Source organism: Rattus norvegicus, chromosome 2 (assembly GCF_036323735.1).
Source record: "Rattus norvegicus strain BN/NHsdMcwi chromosome 2, GRCr8, whole genome shotgun sequence".
Lineage (NCBI taxonomy): Eukaryota > Metazoa > Chordata > Mammalia > Rodentia > Muridae > Rattus > Rattus norvegicus.
In genome coordinates, this window is record NC_086020.1 from 175,006,405 (window position 1) to 175,029,987 (window position 23,583).

Genomic DNA, 23,583 nt, shown 5'->3' on the forward strand with positions numbered 1-23,583 from the left:
AAGTAAACACATAAAAAGACATATAATAAAGGATTTCTTGCTAACAACACACATATATTGGTTTGCCTTACACTGTGTAGTTGAGCTCCATTTGTTGGGACTCCACAGAAAAAAAACACACCAAAATATCCTTTTGATATGTGGTGGCTTCTTGCCATTTTTTCGGACTGAGGCCGACTGACAAAATGATGTCAACTGATGCAGACTCACATAAAGTTTTGTTAAGACAGACTCGCATACTAAGAAAAGACATGTAGTGAGACAAGACCCATGGAGGACACGTGATGTTCAGAGAGATTATAAGTAAGACTCAACTGACTAAGAGCGGCTTACTTATAGAACTAACTGCACAGCACCGTTTGGTCTCATGTCTTTGATGATCTTTGCTGAGAGACGCATAGCAAAAAAGTTCTCCTGGCGTCCCTGTTGGTCCTGATCCTGCTGACTTGTGCCTGTTTGGCTGAGGCCTGGTGATCTGATGGGTCTTAGCATTGCTGCTGAGTCCTGTTTGCTATCCTGACTATAAAGCTGGACTGCTGGTGTATTTGTAAAATATTTGTGAGCAGATCAATCTGCTGCTGACCTATAAACTAAACTATGGATTTCCTAACAGCACAGATAAGATTTAAAAACAAACAAACAAACAAACAAACCAGGTCCACTTCCTCCATATCCTTTCTTTTCCACTATCTGTAGTAGGTGGTGGACTAAAAGAGAGGTTAAAAGGTTTAAAACCCATCATTAAAAAATAGACTTTAAAAAATTACAAGTTACAATCATTACAGTAATGGTAATTTTCTCTGTGTTGAATGATATTTAGAGCTTCAGGGAGCAGATCCAATGAATTTAGAAATGGTCCCTCTCAGGACACCAGAACCCATGACTGGAAAAGAAGTTTCTCTGGCAATGTTCTAGGGGGCAGATTTATTTCTGTGCTCATCTCCCAATGGTGCATCCTTTATGCTGGACTCCTATACCCTACCAAACCTAATCGACTGACACTGTCATACAAAGATTTGAAAGAGCAGATTGGAGTGGTTTTCCTTAGTCTAGCACAGGCTCTGAGGGCAAGCCTGGAACACGTGACATGCCTGGACAGTAGGTGATAGCTACAGGAACAACTTTTGGTCTGGCCAATGGCTTAAGTGCACGTAGAGAGACCCAGGGTTCAGTTATAGACACAAAAGGATCCTACTTGTAATAATAATCCAAACTCTCGCCGTTCCAATGCACCCTTGTGTAGGTAGGAGCTCCTGTCTTTCTCTGGGACTAAAGATGGCCAGGAAAACACAAAAGTGCAAGCACAAGGCTCTGCTTTCAACTCTGGAGATCGATGGCATGTAGAGAGTATCGAGAAAGTTGAAGTCACTTTGAAAGAGTAGGTGTCCAAGCACCGTTCCCAAGAATAGAGAGACTCGAGGCTCTAAACTGACATTTGTTTGACATTTGGGTGTCTTTTTGCTATCAGGGAGGGAAGATGGAAATGTCAGCAAGTTGTTCCTGCCTGGGAAAAACCCCCAAGGTCTAAACAGAAAAAGAACAATTCTGTCTGTCTCTCCATCTCTCTGTCTCTCACTGTCTCTGTCTCTCTCCCTTCCTCTTCTCTCCTTCTTCCCTGAGCCCCACCCCTCAGATAAAACCCAGGACCTTGAAGACATAATCAGTTCTACACGCAGTCCCAATGATGTAGTACTCCAGCCTGCCAAAATAAAAATAAAACCCAGTCAGCTCAGGCAGGACAGAAGCTTCTCTCTACCAGGTTTGTCAGGACCACAGGCAGACCTAAGATTAGAGACACTAAGATTCCAGGAAAGGAACTTAGGAAATAAGTAGGTAAAGTGCTCGTTGCACAAGCATGAGATCAGAACTCTAGCAGCCACCTAAAATGCTGGGTGTGTTGGGTAGAGCAGATCTCCAGAGTTTTCTGGCCAGCTAGCGAGAACTCCAATAATAATAAGAATAAGAATAATAATAAGAACAACAACAACAACAACAACAACAGTAAGAGTAAGAAAGATATCTGATGTCAAACTGTGACTTCCAAACACACACACACACACACACACACACACACGAGCGTGCACTCCAGGAAGAATATGCATTGCAAAAAGTTACAATAACTTGACATGTCCTTTGCCATTAGAGTCTGACAATAAGGCCTACAATAAGGCCTACAATAAGGCTCTACAATAAGGCCTACAATAAGGCTCTACAATAAGGCTCTACAATAAGGCTCTACAATAAGGCTCTACAATAAGGCTCTACAATAAGGCTCTACAATAAGGCCTAACTTTGGGGCTTTATGAATTAAGTAATAAGATTCTCTTAGCCTCAAGCTTCATTTCTGAGTTTGGAGTCCAGTGAGAGATTTCCAAAGTAAAGAAAGTGGCCAACTTGTAAAGGACAGACTCTGAACCCCAAATGAGAGTCAACTGCAGTGCTCTGGGTATCCGGGCAGATATAATTTGTGTGTGTGTGTGTGTGTGTGTGTGTGTGTGTGTGTGTGTGTGTGTGTATGTTTTGATCAAATCCAAGCTTCCCCTTTTCTGCACTCCAGTTCCTCCCCTATGCTCTATACCCTACCATTTATTCCCTCAAAACTTGATGTATTCACTTATTTTTTAACAGAGTCCACTCAGTGCTGTGCATGTGTATAGGTGTAGGACATTGAGGCCACACCCTTGAAGAAAACAGACTCTCCCTCTCCTGATGGCCACTAGTCGCCAATAGCTCATCAGCTACAGGGGGACCTCTTGACCACCTCCCTGTGTGCTCCACACATGCATTATCTGGCATGACTTGTGCATGCTGTCACAGCTACTGTGAGTTCATACGTGCAACTGCCCTATTGTGTCCAGAAAGCACTGCTCTTGCAGTCTTTCCCACCTCTTCTGAGATGATTCCTGAGCCGCGGGAGGAAGGTGTGTGGTACAGATGTTATAGACTTAGGGCTGAGCGCCCCACAGTCTCTTGTTTTCTGCAAACTGAGTTAGGCTAATGCTGGGTTGATTGTCATCTACGACTGAAAGACACTTCTCTGATAAGGCTGAAGAGATGTGCTGATCAGGTAGAACGATACATCACTGAGAGTTGGTTTAGTACTATTTCACTCATGAAATAATATTTACAGATTCTCCTTTAGGCTCCGTGATTTATCTAACCACATACGTGGATAAAATTTTCCCTTTGGGATTCACAAATGTTCACACTGAGTGTGCCAAGCACAGTGTTTCACGGTTCTAAGGGACTCGTCTCACTAACAGGAGGAAAAGGCGGGCAGACTAGTCACCTCAGTTGTCTGGAACTAACACGGAGTTTTGTGAACTCTCTTTTGGACTCAGGTATCCTAGACTTGGACCTGAAGCCGAGAGCCTTTAAGGCTGATGTGCTGGGAGACAGCCCTGAGAAAGGCTGGCACTCTCTTCGCCAGAGAGCATGGGTATGTGCAGTGCAGGACGACAGACACATGTTTTGAAACAATAACCACGCTGCTTTAGCTAACACCACAAGAAAAATGGGGGCCTATGCCCACAGAGAAGTAGAGAGGGAAGCCTAGATCTCTGAATGATGGGTCCATGGCTGCCCACTCTGTCTTAGAGTGCTGTGGTCAGAGAAGCTTGCTTACTGGTTAAGTAAAGGCTGTGTGAGGTGCCTGCCCAATAGTAATGAAGTGGCCTCTCTTCCCCGTCTGCTTTTTCTATTGCACAGTGACTTAATTCAGTGGCCATTTATATTGTAATAAAAACTCGTAATACAAAATTACAGTTTTAACCAGTTTTAGTGGGTGGCTCTACAACACTGAGTACACTGATGCAGACCTCACCATTATTCATCCAGAGCTTTCCTCTTCCCTAAATCAAGCACTACCCCTTAACATTAGCTCTCCACGCCTCCTCCTCCTACCCCACAAACCAGCACGAATAGAGACTGTCACACCCGTGGAATCGCACAGTGTTTGGTTTGTGTGTGTGGCTGGTTTATTTCACTTATCGTAATACCCTGAGAATTTATCTGTATTGGAGGAAGTGTCACGATTCTCTTTCTTCTTTTTTTTTTTTTTTTTGGTTCTTTTTCCCGGAGCTGGGGACCGAACCCAGGGCCTTGCGCTTCCTAGGTAAGCGCTCTAACCACTGAGCTAAATCCCCAGCCCTTTTTTTTTTAAAGATTTATTTATTATGTATATACATGAGTACACTGTGGCTGTCTTCAGACACACCAGAAGAGGGGATCAGATGGTTGTGAGCCACCATGTGGTTGCTGGGATTTGAACTCAGGTCCTCTGGAAGAGCAGTCAGTGCTCTTAACCACTGAGCCATCTCTCCAGCCCACGATTCTCTTTCTTCTTAAGACTGAATAATGTTCTGATGCGTGTACGTATACATGTATGTGCCATGTTTTATCCATTCATGTGTCGCTGTACACCTCAGTTGCTTTTCTTCCTCTAACATTAACATAAGTAGTTCTATTGAATCCTGAGAGCAGCGAATACCAAGAACAATTAAATAATCAAGAGCAATGGCAATGGCCTACAAGGCTGGGGGTGTCTGTGAGGCCCCAGAGGCTAACAGCTCCAAAAGACACAGCTCATTCCTAGCACGTGACTTTTCGTAGGGATAGTGTATTCCTACATAAACTCCTCTGATGGAGTTATAAGGTAACTCCATTTAAAGTACTTTTGCATGTATATGTGTTGGAAAGCTTCTAAGAATCTATCTCAAAGACCCCAGGGAAGAACTTACTATTATTTTGCTAAGTATATATAATATTAAACTGATTTCTAATGACTTATCATTATGCCCATAGGCTAGTACATCTCTTACCCCTCATCTGAGAAGTTCTTTTAACAACAGTATGTGGTGGTCAACACAGACATGACTGCTCAATGTACAGGCAACAAGAGGTGGTGAAGTGTTTAGCTCTAATGTGGCATACCTCTATCATCTGTCTATATCACACCCCCTCCTTCTGAGGGTTCAGGGTCACTGTGGTAGAGGGGACAGAAAGAATATGAAAGCCAGAGGCGGTGGATGATGACAGTGAAACCATGTTTTCTGGGCACAGCAGGACAGCTACACCTGTGTGCTCACAGTGGTTGGAATGGATTGTGCTAGAGCTGTGCAAGCTCAATCAGACATGGACGGGGCAGATGGGCAAACGGTCCCATCCCTAGCCGAGGGTATTGGCGATTGATAGCCTCTGTGGGAGGAAGAGCTAATGTCATTTAAAGGTGCGACTACTGACTACTGGTAGGTTATCCATGCTCCAGGAGATGGCCACATATCCAAGAGTATCTGACTTAAAAAGAAGGAGGAGGAGGAAGAGGAGGAGGAGGAGGAGGAGCAGGAGGAGGAGGAGGAAGAGGAGAAAAGGGGAGGGGAAGGCAAGGAGGAAGAACAGGAGCAGGGGGGGGAGGAGGAGGACATGAACTGGGTGGGTAGGGAGATGAGAGAGGATGTGAGAGAAGGAGTGGGATGGTCAAAGCAGAGTATACAAGATTCTTAAGGAATTCATAAAATTATTTTTATATTAGGTTCTCTTTTGTCCTTACACAATTGAGCTCTCTATATTTTGAATATCAGCATTTTACTATAATGTACTTGGCAAGGACTTTCCCTGTCCTTTGGATCTTCTTTCGCTTGGCGAATTTCACATTTGATACACAGAACTTGTTTTATACAATTTATATAATGTTTTATACAGCTAAATTTATTTTTTCTTTTATTGCCTATGCTTTTGGTGTCAGAGGCAAGAAACTGTTGTAAAACAGAACGTCATTAGCATTTTCTTATTTTTTTAAAAAATGTAATAGTTCTGGAACTTTTACTTAAGTCTTTAAACTATTTTGAGTTAATATTTGTATGAGATATAAGACATGTTCTTTGTTCATGTGTATATCCAGTTTTCCAGCACCATTTAAAATATTTTAATTGAAATAATATTATATTACTCCTTCCCCTTTTCTTCTTCCAGTTCCTCCCAGCTACCCTCCCTCAAAATCCTCCTGTGCCCCCTCAGATTGATAGCCGCTTTTCTTCAACTATATGTGTTACATACATATGTGAGTATGTGTGCATGCACTCATATGTGTATATATGCATCCGTTGAAGCTCTTTTTGTTGTTTGCATGTGTACAGTTTCAAGGATCACCGCTCTGCATTGGAAGACCAGTAAGGGGGACCATCCCTTGGAGAAGCTAACTCTCTCTCCCAAGTCAACAGTAGCCTGTAACTCTTTGTTTAGGGATGGGACCCCCTTCCGTGCTAGACAGCAAGATCCTTACTAAAAAATTAAAATAAAATCGTGTCATTGGTTGAAATGACTTCTTTTTATATATATATGATCTTGTTTGGGTCTTTCCCTCTGCAACTAGCTAAAGAAGTAATTTATGTTTTCAAAGTGTCAACTCTTTTTTTCCTTAATCACAGGCTGCTTAGTCTGTTGCTTACTGCTGCTCTGTTACTCACTGTCCATTCTTCTCCCTGAACTGTAAATTTTGTACTTTTTCCTCTTAATATTCAACTTCCTTGATGCCCAGTTTTTGTCTATTCGTTTGTGATCATTTGCCTCTTCTCCTTTTTCTCTCCTCTCCTCTCCCCTTTCCTCCCACTCCTTTCTTCCTCTTCTTCCTGTTTCTCCCCACCCCCAGACAAGATTTTACTATGCACTCTAGGCTGTCTTCAAACTCAGTCTCCTGCCTCATCTTCCTTCCTTTTCTGATGCAGGGTATACAGGCACAAGCTCCCCTCTGAGAACTTCTTTCCTGTTGTTTTGAGACAGTGCCTCTCTATGTGCTCCAGGCTTGAGTCAAAATTGTCATATTTTGCCTTAGCCTGCCAAGGGCTGAGGTGATAGACATGTGGCACCGCATCCAGTTTAGAACTTTTTGGTGTTGTTTCCTACAAGATTTGATGTGTTCATTTCTATTCAACTTATCTCTTAAGTTTTAAATGCCATTGGCCACTCAGGAGCATATCGCTTGATTTCTGCACATTCTGAAAGTTCTCTTAGTTCTTCTAACAATTCTCCTCCAGTTTTATTCCATTGTGCTCAAAAGAAATACTTGAAATGACTTAGAGCTCCTTAAATTTGTCCACTGGTTGGTGGCCTTACATTGGTCCAGTCTGGAGAATGTTTAATGTGCACTCGGGAAGAACCTGTGTTCTGCTGGTTTTGGTGGAGTTTTCTGTAAATGCCTGCTACCTACTGTTACTGTAGAGTTTATATACGGTATGTCTTTGTTGGTTTGAATGTCTGGATACTGTTTCAATCACTGATAGTAGGATGTCGAAGTCTCCCTCTATCTTAGTTAGATTTCTGTTGCTGTAATAAAACACCACTCACTACCGAAAGCAACTTGAGGAGGAAAGGTTTATTTTACATCGTAACATACAGCATTCTCGAACAAAGGTCAGAGCATGAGCTCAGGACAGAAACCTAGGAACAGGATCCTGAGTAGAGGGCATAGAAGAATGCTACTTACTAACGTGCTCCCCGTGACTTGCTCAGTTTGCTTTCTTGGACACTCCAGGAGCACCGGCCCAGCAACAGCATTTCCCACTGTGGACTGGGCTCGTCTACATCAGTCACTAATGAAAGAAACACCTGCATAGTCATGCCTGCAGGCCTCCCTGACGGGACATTTTCTCATTTGAGGTTTCCTCTTCTCAGATGACACAAGATTGTGTCAAGCTTGGAAAACAGTAACAACAACAAAAGGAACCACTACATGCACTGTTTGTATTACAACCCATGTCTTCCTTTAGATCGAACATTTCTTGTGCATACTTGGATTCTCTGACATTGGGTGAATATATATTTATCATTGTTATATTTATTTATCACTGTTATATTCTCTAGTCTTAATGAGTTGACGCCTTTACAGGTGTCTGGTCACAGCTTACCTTCCCCCTCCGACCCCCGACCCCCGGCCCCCAGATCCTTTAATAAAGCATGTATAAAATGCAAAGTCTGGCTCATCAGATATAAGTCTCCAAACTCCCATCTGGTTCTCATTTGCATATGTTTTTCTATGCCTTCCCCTTTAGCTTATGTGTCTTTTCAGGCAAAATTCATGTCTTCAGACAATATAGAGTTGGCCTTGCAGTTGGTCCATTACCTGATTTTGTTTCTTTCAGGTAGAGTTACTGGACTCTTGGACTTACTCCTGCCATTTTTGTGCAGTTTTCTAATAGCTTTGTGCAGCCTTTCTTCTTGTCTTCCTCTTTTGCCACTCGGGTCTGTGGTTTTGTGGCCTGGGGAAATGCTAAGCTGTTTCCTCTCTCATTTGTTTATCTGCAGTAATCACTTTATTGTTTCTGTGTAACTCCCACTCGAGGATCTGGTAGTTGCTGTATATGTTTAATCCAGTCACAGCTTACATTTGGCTTCATGCAAATATTCAAGATTTTTCCACATACAAATCATTTTATATGAAGTTTGCATTTTTAATATGTGTATTACTGAACAACTTGTGTCTATAATTAACTATTGGGCATTTTATTCTTTGTAGTAGAGATTTAAAAAGATTTACATACTGCTACTAGGCTAATGTGATAGGTGAGTGAATTTGGCTGTGAATTTATTCCATTGTCTCTATGAAACCAAGATATTTTTCATCGCTGATACTAAGGTATTCTACAATTCCTATGTAATATTATTGTTACCAGTCTTCTCTTGTTTCTCAGCGTAGCAGCCCTTTTGATTGCCACACATTTAGTTTTATTTTTAAAAATTTATAATTATAAATTTGAGGGAATTATTAAAAAAAAGCATAAAGAAGTTCCACGTACCTTCTTTCAAACCGCCTGCATGCCAATAGTATTTTATATAATTATAGTACACATCAAATCCAGAATACTGCTATAGATGGAGCTTAGATCTGAGGCCTTCTGCCTTCCATCCAGAGGGCCCTAGGGATCTAGGAACACTCTGTGCGGCCTCCTTTCCCTCCAGGCAATATTAGGGATGACTGCCGGTCATTCACTGCTCTAGGAAAGAGCTGCATTCTCCCCCTTTGCCCACCATCTGGGAATCAGATGCAGGCAATGACTGCAAGCACTTGGCACAGATCACAGACTAAGCAGGCCTGCTGCCCTGTGATGGAGAACTTCCTCCATACTCTGGAAACTCTTAAGAGTGGGTACATTCTTTGCTGAGACTGAAACCTCTTCCTTCAGCCCTGCACTGTATTCTTCATGCATGAAGAAGATTCCTTTCAGATCTTTTCTAACTTCCCCTTTTCCCTCTCTGAGAATCTAACAGTCACCCACTGTGTTTAGTTAACACTTCACCAGTCTATACTTGCATTTATTTTTGTGATTCGTGCATTCATCTGTATGAAAGTATCAAGTGCAGTTTTGTAGTTTTTGCAGTCACCACAATGGGATATTTAATTACATTGTTACACTAAAGGTCCCTAGGGATTACTCTGTCCTAATCACACCATTTGTTAGCCCCTAGCAGCTACTAAGTTGTTTTTTATTTGTGAGTGTTTGCCTTTTCACAAATGCTGTATAAATAGAATCATGTGCCAGGCATTTCTCCCTGTGTGTTTTCTTATTTTCTTTTACTGTTTGCTTTTGGTTTTGTTTCCCTGTGTAGCCCCAACTCTCCAAGAACTCACTCTGTAGACTAGGCTAGTCTTGAACCCAGAGATCTGCCTGCTTGTGCCTCCTAAATTCTGGGATTAAACATATGGCATGCTCTCCCCTCCCCCACCTCCTCCACTCACTTAGTATACTTTTCTTAAAGTTTGTCCATGTTTTTGTCATATCTATAGTTTGTTTTCTCCTTGAAAAACACCAGTTGCTTAACCCATTAAAGAGAATCTAAGTCGTTCTCAGGTTGTCAGCTGTTATGAATAAAGCTGATGTAAACATTTGTATAAAAGCAGCTGTCAAATGGTAAATTTCCATTTCTGTTTCCGGTTTGGGTGGTAGGTGGTAGGGTAAGTCCCCTCTGCCTTTGTTTACTTTTCTTTGGCTTTTTTTGCGATAAATATCCCAGCGAAGCTCAGGCCTTAAACTCTTCACCCAGCTGCTTCTGTCTTTTGCACTGCACAGCTGGCTCCACCCTTTTGAAGATGGCTGCAGTGTTTTCCTGAATGTCCCAGTTTAGGTTACCACACCTTTACACAGGGTCATGATTCTCCTCTTTCTCACTGGTGTTTAGTGTATAACTATGTTTAAAGTTTAACTCTTCTACTGGAGAGGTAGGTAGTATTTTCCTGGAGTTTTAATTGGCATTTCTCTTGTAGCAAATAACCTTGCACATTTCCCATGCATTTATTTGCCATTTGTCTCCTTTGTCCATTTAAGATTGGAGTTTCATTTTTCCAATATTTACTTTTAAAGTTTGAAAAATATATTACCCAGTCTTACCGGGTCTATGACGCAAATACTTCCCCAGTTTGTAGCTTATAAAATGTTTTTGAATTATTAGAAAGTCAATGTTTTCGATTTTAACCCTTGTGGATTTCCTTTTTATATCCAAATCCAAGAATTATTTGCATAGTTGTAGATCCTGAAGATGCTACTCTTTTGATTACCTCTAAAACTTTTATAACCTTATCTTTCATATTTAAGCCCATGCTCCATTGAAGTTAGCTTTGTATAAGATGTGTAATTCATTCATTCACTTCTTTCTTCCTTCCTTCAGTGAGAAAGCAATGCTATACTATATGAATTATGTAGTCAAGGTTCCCACAGTAGGGAAATCACAGGAGTAGGCATACCCAGCATGCAATGGACAAGCCTTGCCTTGAGAGAACCACGTCAGTCCTATTTAGCCAGATAGTGTTTTGATTTGTTCTGTTTTTGTTGTCTGTAGATGTTCGATTACTTCAACATACTTGTTAAAGACTATGCTCAATGATTGGACCAGTTATACTTACTTATAGAATATTAATCGAAGACTAGATACATAGACCAGCCCATTAAGGCCTCAAAACCTGACTGTTGAGATCAATTGCTAGGAGCTGCAAAGTAGGAGAGAAAAATCACCTGCAGATTGCCCTCTGATCTTCATTCAGGCACCCACACCTACCCACACAATAAACAAACAAACAAACAAATAAGTGAAGTTAATTGGACAGGTTCGTGCTGTTCCATTTCTGGATTCTTTGCTTTGTTCCACTAACTTGTGTCTCACCGTCTTTCTGTGAGTACTGTCTTTTACTGGAACTACATCACAACACTTAACACCAAGAACAGTAATTTCTTCTGCTTTATTCTCTTTAAAGCCTGCCTCTAGGGACTGGAGAAGATGGCTCAGTTATTCAGAGCGACTGGTTGTTCTCTCAGAGGACCATGTTTGATTCCCAGCACCCACATGGCAATGCACAACTCTCTTTAGCTCCAGCCTCAGGGGAGAAAGCGCCATCATCTGGCCTCCACAAGATTGATCTACCATTTTTTTTTTTTTTTTTGCAGACCAAGTTATTTTAGGGCTTGGTTTTAGCCATAATATGAGTGTATATTGTAATGTATAATAAGACAATGAATAGTTATTGCATGACATAATGTACCATACACTTCATAGATATGGAAGAATGAAGGGCTTTAGAAAGTTTCCATCAACAAAGAAATGATAAATATTTGAGACAAAAGGCATCTTTTAAACACTACACAATGTATGTGTGCCTTGAAATGTCAAAATAATATATACAATTTTCATAATTTTATGCTGCAGTTAAAAAGTAACAACTCTTACTAAATTTTGATAGTAGTTTATTAAGGAAGAATTAAAAATTTTCTGGTGTTGAGTGTCTAGTCAATAAGCATGTTATATTTTTCTAAAAATTTATGTATTTGTGTTGATTTGATTGTAAAATGTTTCCCATAGGCTCGTGTGTTTGAACAGTTACTCCCCAGCTGGTAGAGCTCTTCTGGAAAGTAATGGAACCTTTAGGTAGTAGATCATCAATGGAAGAAGTTGGTCATGATGGACAGACCTTAACCTTCTGTTCTCAGATTCTTGACTGGATACAATGTGACCAACTGCCTCATCCCCCTTCCTAAACAACTTCCCTGATGGGATATTGCTTTTTAAATAGTAAACCAGAATAACACTTTCTTCCCTTAAGTTGCTTCACGTAACATATTTGATCACAACAATAAGAAAAGTAACCAATACAGGCAATTGGTACAGGGAGTGGGGTTATTGCTGTCCTAACTCTGACCATGCTATTTGTAGGCCTTTGGAATTGGTTTGCAGGAGGAATGTGGAAGACTGTGTACTGTTAGTCTAGAAAAAGCACTAGAATGTTTGTTAGCCATAGTCAATTTTGTAAAGCTCCTTTATTAAATAATGACCAGTCTTAAACTAAAATAACATTGTTCCCCAAGATAAAGCCACTTAATATCTTTTAGATCTTTGCCCTCCATGCCCTCTCTAGCTTCAGTAAAAGCTGAACATGGGCATTCTGTAGCTCATCACTTACTGTACTTCCTTAGCAACTATCAACCACAAGCTGAAAAAAAAAGCTTTCAATCTCCTTCCCTATTTCCTCTTTGCACTGTAGAGTTATCCCAGCCTAGAAGTGAATAGAAGCCTTTCTTGCTTTTACACTAAGGTTCCACAACTCCAGTCTTTTCCTGAATAAAACCACTGCTGTTGGATTGTGCATTCCCTTGTCTGTCTGTCTTTCTCACTGGGTGTGAACAGGACTTAATGGGCCATTTTGGTATCAGTTTGAGGACCAGTGTCTTAGTGTTTTATTGCTGTGAAGAGACACTAATCACAATCATGGCTACTCTCTTTTTTAATGATTTATTTTTACTTTTATGTGCATTTGGTGTTTTCCCTGCATGTGTGTCTGTGTGAGGGTGTTGGATCTCCTGGAACTGGAGTTACAGACAGTTGTGAGCTGCTCAGTGTGGGTGCTGGGAATTGAACCTAGGTCCTCTGGAAAAATAGCCAGTGCTTTTAACCACTAGGCCATCTGACCATGATAACTCTTATAAAGAAAAGCATTTAATTGGGGCTGGCTTAAATATAGTTCAGAGGTTTAGTCCATTATCAACATGGTGGGAAACATGCAGTACAGAGGCAGATGTAGTGCTGAGAGGTAGCTAAGAATTCTACATCTGGATCCGCAGACAGCAGAAAGATTGAGTAAACCACTAGGCCTGCCCTGAGCTTCTGAAGCCTCAAAGCCCACCCCTTAGTGATGCACTTCCTCCAACAAGGTCACTCCTACTCCAATAAGTTCATACTTCCAATAATTCCACTCCCGATGAGTCTATGAGGTCATTTTTCATTCAAGCCACCATAACCAGTATGATTAAAAAAATAATATAGCTGAGTTCTGGCACTTGAGAGTTGAGAAAGGAACTAGAGGGGCTAGAGAGCTGGTTCTACTGTTAAGAGCACTTGCTGCTCTTAAAAACACTAGCAGCTCACAACTGCTTGTAACTCCAGTTCCAAGAGACCCAGTACCCTTTTGTGGCCTCTGAGTGCACAGGCATACATGTGTTACACACATATGCATGCAGGCAAAATGTTAGTCATATAAAGTAAAAAGAAATCCTAAAAATAAAAGAAGGTAATAAGAACTCTTTTGAGAACTGGGCATGAGGCCATTTGTAATCTGGCTGCATTCTGTACTTGTCCTGAGAACTGAGTGATGCTGAATTACAAAGCAATGGGCTAGTTTTTTTTTTTTTTTTGGCAGAAGGAATTGCAAGACAGTACAGCACTCTAGCTCTGTCATAGTATTAACACTCTGTTCTTATCCAGAGCCACGGTGAGAGAGAGCAAGCATAGCCCAAGGATGTGAAAAGTGTGGAGTTTGGTGAGAAACATGGACATCTCCATAGGACAAAACTTGTGCTATGAATTGTGACTACAGCAAATTTGGTTTCACATATTCCAAGTTTTAAAAATGCATATTTATTTGAAAGGAGAGTGCCTAAATGGAGAGTGATCCAGAAAGGATTCCCGACTCAAAACAACTGCTGTAGAAAATGTCCTCTCAGATTGAGTTGTCACGTATATAGAGACCAATATACCTTTGGTTTAAGGGAGCAGATAAACTGTCATGTTGGAAACAGAACTTTCCACAGGCACTCGTTTTATAGGCACAAAACAGGTAAGGTGGGTGGTGGGTCATAGAGGCACATACCAAGGCTTCAGAAAGCCACTGAGGCTGATCAGTATATGCCAGAGTCGTATTTTCTACAAGAGGGTTGTCTTAGTTAGGGTTTTACTGCTGTGAACAGACGCCATGATCAAGGCAACTCTCATAGGAACGACATTTAATTTGGGCCGTCTTACAGGTTCAGAGGTTCAGTTCATTATCATCAAGGTGGGTGCATGGCAGTGTCTAGGCAGGTGCAGGAGTGGCTGAGAGTTCTACATCTTCATCTGAAGGCTGCTAGTGGAAGACTGGCTTCTAAGAAGATAGGACAGGGGTCTTAAAGCCCACAGTGACACACCTACTCCAACAAGGCCACACCTCCAAATAGCGCCAATCCCTGGGCTAAACATATACAAACCATCACAAGGGATGCCATAGAATGAAACTGTGAAGGTGAAACCTAAGTTTCAAAAGATCCCCGGGTCATAAGATGTCAGGAAAACTGTAGACGTGGTGTGGAGCTGGCTCAAGAGAGAGGCTATATATTACCTAGGGGAGCCCAGGGATTCCCTTGGAACCCAGATGTTGGATATGACACTGCAAAGCTTAATGTTTTGGTATGATCCTTCCATACTATGATCTTCTGTAACAGGCTTGGTTGCTCTGTGTCATAGGATGCAGGAAGGATCTAAACATGTAACTTACGTTTAGATTTTACAAGGGCTCATAGTGAAAAGATTGGCTTACATTCACAAGAGACTTGGGCTTTCATTTTGAATGTTGTTGGCATAGAAACCTTTAAAATTAGAATGAATACAGTTTGTATTGTGGGATGGCCATGAACCTGTGGAGGCCAGAGGTAGAGTGTTGTAACTTGAATATGAAATGTCCTCTATAAAGATTGTGTTTAGAACGCTTGGTCCCCAGCTAGTCAAACTAATGCACAGTTGTAATCTTAAAATATGTACTCTCCCATGCCTCTGACTCAAGGTGATGCATGCGTACCATCAAAAAGAGAGGTTGGAAGCAGTCTTATAAAACGAGTGTATAAAGATCTGTTGTACATAATATTTGGGTAATGCTTGATAAACAGTGATGTTCATAGTGTGGTTTGTTATCTGGGTCAGTTGGAGTCTATGACTTAATCCCTTGGGAAACTCTGTTAAAGGTTTCTGTAAAGTATCCCATTCCTTCCCCCATGTGATGCTTTCTGTGCAATTCAATAAAGACAGAGCAAAGCCCTTTGCCAGGGACAGATTCACAAGACAGCCGCAGAGTCAGACTCACAGAACAGACAGACAAGAGGACAGTAGACAAAGGAAGAATAAACTAGAGCATTCAAATCTGGGCTCACTCTTGTTAAATGACACTAAAGAAAAGAGCTTTGATTTGGTTCCTTAATGGAACACTGTACCTTATTACTCAAGTTTATTATTAAAGTGCTCGAAGTGATGGCAGTTTATTTTCTCATGTAAGCTTAACAGAACTTGTTTAGTAAAAAAAATCATTTAAAATATTTATGGGGATTACATGATACCAGTGTGTATATTGACTATAAACTATATGAATACATGAAAATTATAAATATTTTGTAATATTGGTGCTCTGAGATTAGGATTTACACTGCTCTATGTCTCATGCTATCTTTTCATTAAAATTTGAATTTTTAAATAAGTTATATATTTCTGGCTCATTACAAACTATTATTAATTTTTCTATTTGTAAATACAACACTTACTCTATTATTACCAGCTGGCATTAAAAGGCTAGATCCATATTTACAAATTATTTAACAAGATGATTATATAACTACAAGTTGACATCCAAACAGTCGAGTTATTCTTCCTTTGCCTTCTGTCCTCCTGTCTGTCTGTTGTGTGAGTGTGACTCTGTGACTATCTTCTGAGTGATATGAATAGAGAAAAATTACACCAACCCTTCCTACTCCTACACTAATGCTTCGCTTCATATTAAAGATCCAAAGGTTATCATAGTAATCTACGTGGTCCTGTCTGTATTCTGGCTTCCTGGAGAAACTCAGCGTAGAGACTTGCAATCTTATGGCCACCCTCTTTACTTTTCCCTAACATTGCATTGAGCAATATATGGCATATGTACTAGATGTATTTGCTTTTCCTCTCCTCACTACAATGTAGTTCCAGCAAAGCTCTTCTCTTTGTTTATTGTTCTGTCATCTACATTTCAGTGTTCAAGACTGGAAACAGTAAGTCTTGGCAGTGCCATTGTATTGCACCTAACCTCATGGATTTGCAAAGGAATCACACTTCAGCCTTGATCAGATCCTTTTGTTGTTCAGGATCCACCTGGAAAGCTGTGATGGCTTGAATGAGAATGAATCCCTGCTTGTATATTCAAACACTTGGTCCCCAGTTGGTGGAAATGTTTGGGAAGAATTAGGAGGTGTGGCCTTGTTGGAGGAGATGAGTCACCAGGAGGAGGCTTTGAAGTTTCAAAAAGGTCATACTATTCCCAGTTAGCTCTGTTTGCTTCATGCTTTTTGATCCAGATGTGAGCTCTCATCTCTGCTCCAGCACCACGCCTGCCTGCTGCCCTGCTAACCTACATGATGGTCATGCACTCTAGCCCCCAGGAAGCATAAGGCTTTCTCTTATAAGTTGCCTTGGTCATGGTGTTTTGTCCTAGCAGTGGAAAAGTAACTGAGGCAGAGGTGCTTCTGTGCCCAGAAAGATGAGAACACCGTAGAATTACCCAGCAAAGACAGGGTCACATGTACAGAGTGCCTGTCTATATTCACAGATGTCAGAGGATTCTGCTGAAATCATTTCCTTTTCTGTCTCCCACAGGAAGTAAATGTCTGGAAACAGGACCTGTTTAAAACATTGTTTCTGAAATAAAGCTGGTCAGGCGTCTTAGAAGGGAGAAAGCCAGTTTTAACTGTGAGAGGTTTCCATCCATTCTACTTACATCCTCCTTACTGGAAAAGAAAGCAGTCATGATGAACTTGGAGAAGTGGTGATTCACTTCTTTTTAGACTGCCTTCCATATATATGTGAGAATGGGTCCCTAGGCTCATATGCTCATACATTAAACACTTGGACCCCAGTTGGTAGAACTGTTTGGGAAAATTAGCATATATATGGAACAATATATATTATATATACATACATATACATATATACACATTGTACACATATATACATACATGTACATATATACATACATATACATTATACATATACAGACACACATATATACATACACACATATACATATGTATATATGTGGACATGTGTATATGTGTATATACACATATACTAGGGCAGGCATCAATAACTTGATGGATAAGATGTCTAAGCTTCCTAGAATCAGGTATTTATTATTGCTTTCTCTTCGAGAAAATATTGAGTGAATTTTGGATCCCACATTCAGACTCTGTGTGTAAAAATTCATAATTTAAGTCTTAAGTCACCTGTTTGTTTGAAATTTAACCTCAAATTGAATTTTTCAAAATTTACTATTTAAAGTTATTAGCAAAAGAATGCTCATTGTGAAGTATTGTGTTGAAAATAATGAAATTATTGTTAAGGAAATGGTCACATTACTACTATAAATTCACAAAATGGGATGTTATATAGTTACATATAAAGTAAATTTTGAAAAATAATATTTGTATTAATTAATTTTGTGACGGGACCTGGGCATCTGAAACTAGTTTATTGGTAATGTTTCTTGGTATGGATTTTTGCTCTAACCTTTGACGGCTTTTGGATCCTTTGCTCTGACCCAACTTGTTAGGCTGGGGATCAGCAGAATTATATTTGGTATTCGGTCATGGGGCCACTCTGTGTTTGTTTGTGAGTGGACTGTCAGAGGGGTCTCAGCTCAGGTAGACACAGGGCGACTCTGAGTCGTAGAGCTAAGCCTCTGTAAGCTTAAAGGATTTTCTCTGTGCACCTTCAGAATTTTGTAGTTGGCCCACTGTGCTCTGGTCCTTGGATAGCAGAGACAGCTCTGGGTTGGACTCCATGCTGGTGCTGGGTGGGGGGAGGATGGGCTAACTGACAGGCAAGGGAAAACAGGTCCGAGTTTTAATTGGTCTTCACCTGGGGCCTGCAGCAGGAGAGGTGTCTGACAGGCAGGAGATGTGGGAATGGGTATGGGCAACCTACCCAGAATTCTGGTTGGACTCCATGAGGTGCCTTGCCAGGCAGAGGGAGATGGGGTGTCTGACAGGCAGGTAGGTAGGGAAGCAGTCTAGGTGACCCACATATATGTAGTGAAGTTATAAAGTGCCACTGTCATAAGATCTATCGCAAAAATGTCTCAAATTTTTCCATTTAAAACCAATATCAACTTGTAAGAATTAATCCAGTGGTAACAAACAAAATTTATTACAGGGAGAAAACCAATTTCTTCTTAAAGGAAAGAGCATGACATAGTCCCTGGTCAGATTAAGAAGTGCTCCTACTTCCACCCTCACTGTCACCATGCCTGGGCGGTAACGGGAAGACGAAGAATGAAAGCTCTTCTAATAAAGAGCCTGAAGAGCATGGGAAATGCCTTCAAGGCTATAACACAGGTTCTTCTCTCATTGCTAGATACTTACTCTCAGCTGGAGCGGCCTTGTCCGAGGCTGCCCCTCAAGACTTCTCTGACAACACCGGCCCCTTACCTGCCCCTCGCTGGGATAATGAGCACCGTATCATTTGCTGAGCAAGTCATTCATCAAAAAAAACCTGACATCTAAGTAGAAGGAGTTGATGGAAAGTGCTTAGCATTGGCTCTGGGTTCTGGCACCTAAATAAGTAAGACACAGGGAGACACCCTTATCATAAGTAAGTGAGGAATCAGATAATAGACCTGCATTAGCATATCCCCAACCTTAGAACAAGTAGTTACTAAAGACTATTAGTCTATATTTTAGACTTAGCAACTCAGTTTCATAGCATCAGGGCTGAATGCACACTACCGAGCCAATTAACTCTTCAGATGTACTAAAGTCTCATTTATAAACTCAAAGATCAACATTTTTTTAAAATTTTACAATTTTATTCACTATATATATATTTCTTAGGGCTCAAAATACTTGGTAACTATAGACAATTCCCTCTTATTTTTACTATGACAATTGAAAAAAGTTAATCATTCAAACATTTATTTATTGCTTACATTTATGTTTTGCTGAACCCAGTGATAGAGGCTGGTTTTTGGATGACATACAAAATACAAGTAATCCTTATTCCTAGAGTTAAGTGTGATAGTGTAAGGCAAAAGATAGCTATTGGGTGGTGGGGGGTCATGCCTTTAGTCCCAGCATTGGGATTAATTGGGAGGTAGAGGGAGGTGGATCTCTAAGTTTGAGGCCAGTCTGGCCTACAGAGTGTATTCCAGAACAGCCAAGGCTACACCGGGGAACCCCATCTCAAAGAATAAAAAACAAACAAAAAGAAGACAGCTATTTAGGGTTTTAGTTAGGGTTTTATTGCTGTGAACATCCATCATGACCAAGGCAAAAGGCAACTCTTATAAAGAAAAGCATTTAATCGGGGCTGGTTTATAGTTTCATTACATTATAGTTATAGTTATAGTTTTAGTACATTATCGTGGTGGGAAACATGGCAGCACGCAGGCAGACATGGTGCTAGAGAGGAAGCTGAGAGTTCTACATCTTGATCTGCAGGTAGGAAGGAGGAGACGGTATGACTGCTAATCTGTGCCTAGTACTGGATGCTTCTAGCCTCTGCGCTGTCTTACCTGGGGCTAGAATGTTTTCAGCCTCTGAGACTTGCTGCTGAATAAGCGCACCCTCTCTAGTTCTTTCTGAGCTCTGCCTGGCTGATTCAACTCAGCTGTTCTGGCTCCAATCCTTCTCCAAGCTGACAGATTCAACCTGCCTTCCTCTGTCTTCTTCTGAATTGCTCTGCCTGGCCTCGTACTAACTTTGGCAATCTGTTCTATCTTTTGGCTCCTTCTCATTCTCTGGCTTGTTTTGTGTTTGCCTGTGTCTAGCTTGTTCTCTCTCTGCAACCTGTCTCTGTGTAACTGTCCCAGTAAAACTCCCTCTCTCCTCCGCACTGTTCTCTGTCAAGTCACCCCTCTTTCATCTCTGTTCTCGTGAGAGTTGAGCGTATCCTATTCCGTCAAATCTTTCTCTGATTCGTTTCTTTGTCCGCCACTCAATTAGACATCACTTTCAAATGTGGCTGCTTCTGTCTACAAACTAACTTTACCTTCACTGTTTGAGACTAAAGGTGTGTACTAAGGATGTGTCTGTATTCCAGCCAGAGGGATTAAAAATATGTGCTAAGGCTGGGCCACACCACAACTAGAAACAGTTTTTTTTTTGTTTGTTTGGGTTTTTTGTTGTTGTTTTTGTTTTTTTTGAAACAACACAAATCTTGGGGTTCACAGTGTGATTGACTACCTTGCAGGAGTTTAGGGGTTCCTACTTATTCAAACCACCACAGCTATTAAGAATTGCAATATGTGCCACGGAGAAAAATTATAAAATGCAATGTACAGACAGAGGAAGAGACATCTATATTTGGAGTTAATAAGTTATAATTCTTGTGGATGACAGAAATCCAAATTTAGGTTTAAATAAGAGAATACAAGAGGGACTACAATAGGTAGAATCCTCTGGGTTTTCTAAAACTCAGAGCCTGGAATAGGAGGTGAATTGTTGACAGTTTTGGGGGGAAAGCATATGCCCAGCAAAGGTGAGGGGGAAGGAAGTTAGGGAAGCACAGTTAGGAGGGACTGTGAAATGGAGCACTGTCACGCTAGCCTTGAGCTCAAGCCTGCGGAAAAACAATGTCATAAAATAGATGAGTTAAGAAGACTTCTCTTGGAATGTGTGGCTTCTGAGGCGGGCCAGAGCCGCACCTCTAGCTTCCAGAGGAGGGGCAAGGCCTCTGGGGCCCCTGGAGGGGGTCCCCGGCTGCTGTCCATCGCAGGCACTCGACCGTCGGTGCGGAATGGACAACTGCTGGTGTCAACCGGGCTCCCAGCCCTGGACCAGCTTTTAGGTGGAGGTTTAGCTGTTGGAACACTGCTTCTGATTGAAGAGGATAAATATAATATCTATTCGCCTTTGCTCTTCAAGTATTTCCTGGCAGAAGGAATCATCAATGGACACACTCTGTTGGTTGCATCTGCTAAAGAAAATCCTGCCAACGTTTTACAGGAACTCCCAGCACCACTACTTGATGACAATGGTAGAAAGGAGCTTGAAGATGTACACAGCACTAAACCCCCAGAGGCAGACGCTAACATGAAGATAGCCTGGCGGTACCAGCTACAACTCAGGATGGAGCAGGTTGGGCCAGTCTTATCGTCACGATTTGGTCACTATTATGATGTATCAAAAAGGATTCCTCAGGAGCTACTAGAGAGTTCAAATTGGCATGGATTCTTCCTTCCAGAACACACCCCTCCAGGTCTTAAAGGAGAACCCTGTTTTTTGTCCTGTGGCTACATGAAGCTGCTTCAGTTCTTTCAGAACATCATTTATACTGAAGGATTTGATGGAGCTAATCCCCAGAAAAAACAGAAAAACATTTTAAGGATAGGAATTCAGAACCTTGGCTCACCATTATGGGGAGATGACATTTGCTGTAAAGAAAACAGTGACAGGGTTTGGGGATTTAGCTCAGTGGTAGCGCGCTTGCCTAGCAAGCGCAAGGCCCTGGGTTCAGTCCCCAGCTCTGGAAAAAAAGGAAAAAAAAGAAAAAAAAAAAGAAAACAGTGACAACTATCATAGGCTTACCAAGTTCCTCTACATTCTCCGTGGCCTTCTAAGATCCTCACTGTCAGCCTGCATCATCACAATGCCAGCACAACTTGTCCAGAATAAAGCAATTACTACCCATGTGAGAAATTTGTCAGATACAGTAGTTGGTCTGGAATCTTTTATTGGTTCAGAGAGAGAGAGACCAACCCATTGTATAAGGATTATCATGGTCTAATCCATATACGGAAGATTCCTCGGCTTAATAACTTGACTTGTGATGAATCGGATGTCAAAGACTTAGCTTTTAAGTTAAAAAGGAAGCTGTTCACCATTGAGCGACTGCATCTGCCTCCAGACTTGTCAGACACAGTGGGTCGTTCAAGCAAACAGGATCCGGCACCATCCACCACTCTGCTGGGCACAGGCTGTAGCGGGATGACCGGAGGCAAGAAGCACCTGGACTTCTAGGGATGCTCCTTGGCCACCTTGTGCGAAGTTATCTGACCCTCTAATCTTTGAGAAACACAGGGTTACAAAATAGAGTCACCATTCTTCAGTTTGGGTTGTTTCGTTATTTGCTTTTTCTACTAGCCTCTGTACAAAAATAAATATGGCAGAAATGCTGTCATTTGACATTTAGCTGCTGTTATGTTTTTTTAAATACTAATTAATTTTTAAATAAACACCAAAAACTACCAAAAAAAAAAAAAGAAGACTTCTCTTGAGAGGTTGCAATGGTTCCTCAGAAGGAATGGAGAGCCTGTGATTCTCCGCGTCCTGAGTAGTGAGTGATGCTACTTAAAGGTTCTAACTTATAGGTTGTGACTTTCAAGGATCCATTCACAGGGGTCACCTAAGACCGTCAGAAAACACAGATACCATAAGTAGCAATGGAAATAGTTTTGTGGTTGGGGGTCACCACAACATGAGGAACTGTATTAAAGGTTCACAGTATTAGGGTGGTTGAGAGTCACTGCCCTAGAGAGTTTTAAGTGCCCATAGTGGAGTAAAGAACTTGTTATGCAAACTGTGGTAGAGCTAGATTCCCCTTAAAGAGAGCAACTGTGCATTGACGGCACGTGTCTTAAATCCCAGCACTCAAGAGGCAGAGGCATGTGTTCGAGGCCAGCCTGGTCTACAGAGTGAGTCCCAGGACAGCCAGGGCCACACACAGAAACCCTATCTTAAAAAGCAAAAAATAGAGATAGAAATAGATAGATAGATAGATAGATAGATAGATAGATAGACAGACAGACAGACAGACAAACGGATGGATGGATGGATGCTAGAGCATTTCAACTCATACTGCACTGAGGCACACTGGTTGGGATGGTGTCTGATGGTGATGGCTGAGGCTGCTGGTATCCTTATCATTTATTTCCCACTATCATAGCCTCCCCTGTGTCTTCAGATATCTTCACTTTGCATTAGTTTGCTTTAAAAGTATTGCCTGATATAAGGAAGTACAATGCCTGTGGGAAAAGAAGGGTACTCCTTGTTGCATTTGAATGGGGACGGGGACTGGCTTCTGATCACAGTGGATGCTCAGACACACGTACCCCTGGCTTGCTTTCTATCCTAGAACAGGGTAGCCACTACCTGAGGCTGGCAGTGAAGTCATCTTAAGGTGTGCAGCAGTAACTGCTCGTCACAATGTATGAAGACATGGAAGTTTGCAGGATGCAGTTCTTGGAGACATGGGAAAATTAATCTCTCTCTTCTGGCTTTTGTTTGCTTTGTTTTAAAATATCCTATTCACTCGTGACACGGTCATCTAATGGCCACAAAGTTC

General features: G+C 41.3%; 1 pseudogene; it reads left to right on the top strand.

Annotated features, from left to right (window-relative positions):
* The first annotated feature begins 20,825 nt into the window (after positions 1-20,825).
* Positions 20,826-22,444, top strand: Elp4-ps1 (elongator acetyltransferase complex subunit 4, pseudogene 1; annotated as a pseudogene).
* Positions 22,445-23,583: the final 1,139 nt, after the last annotated feature.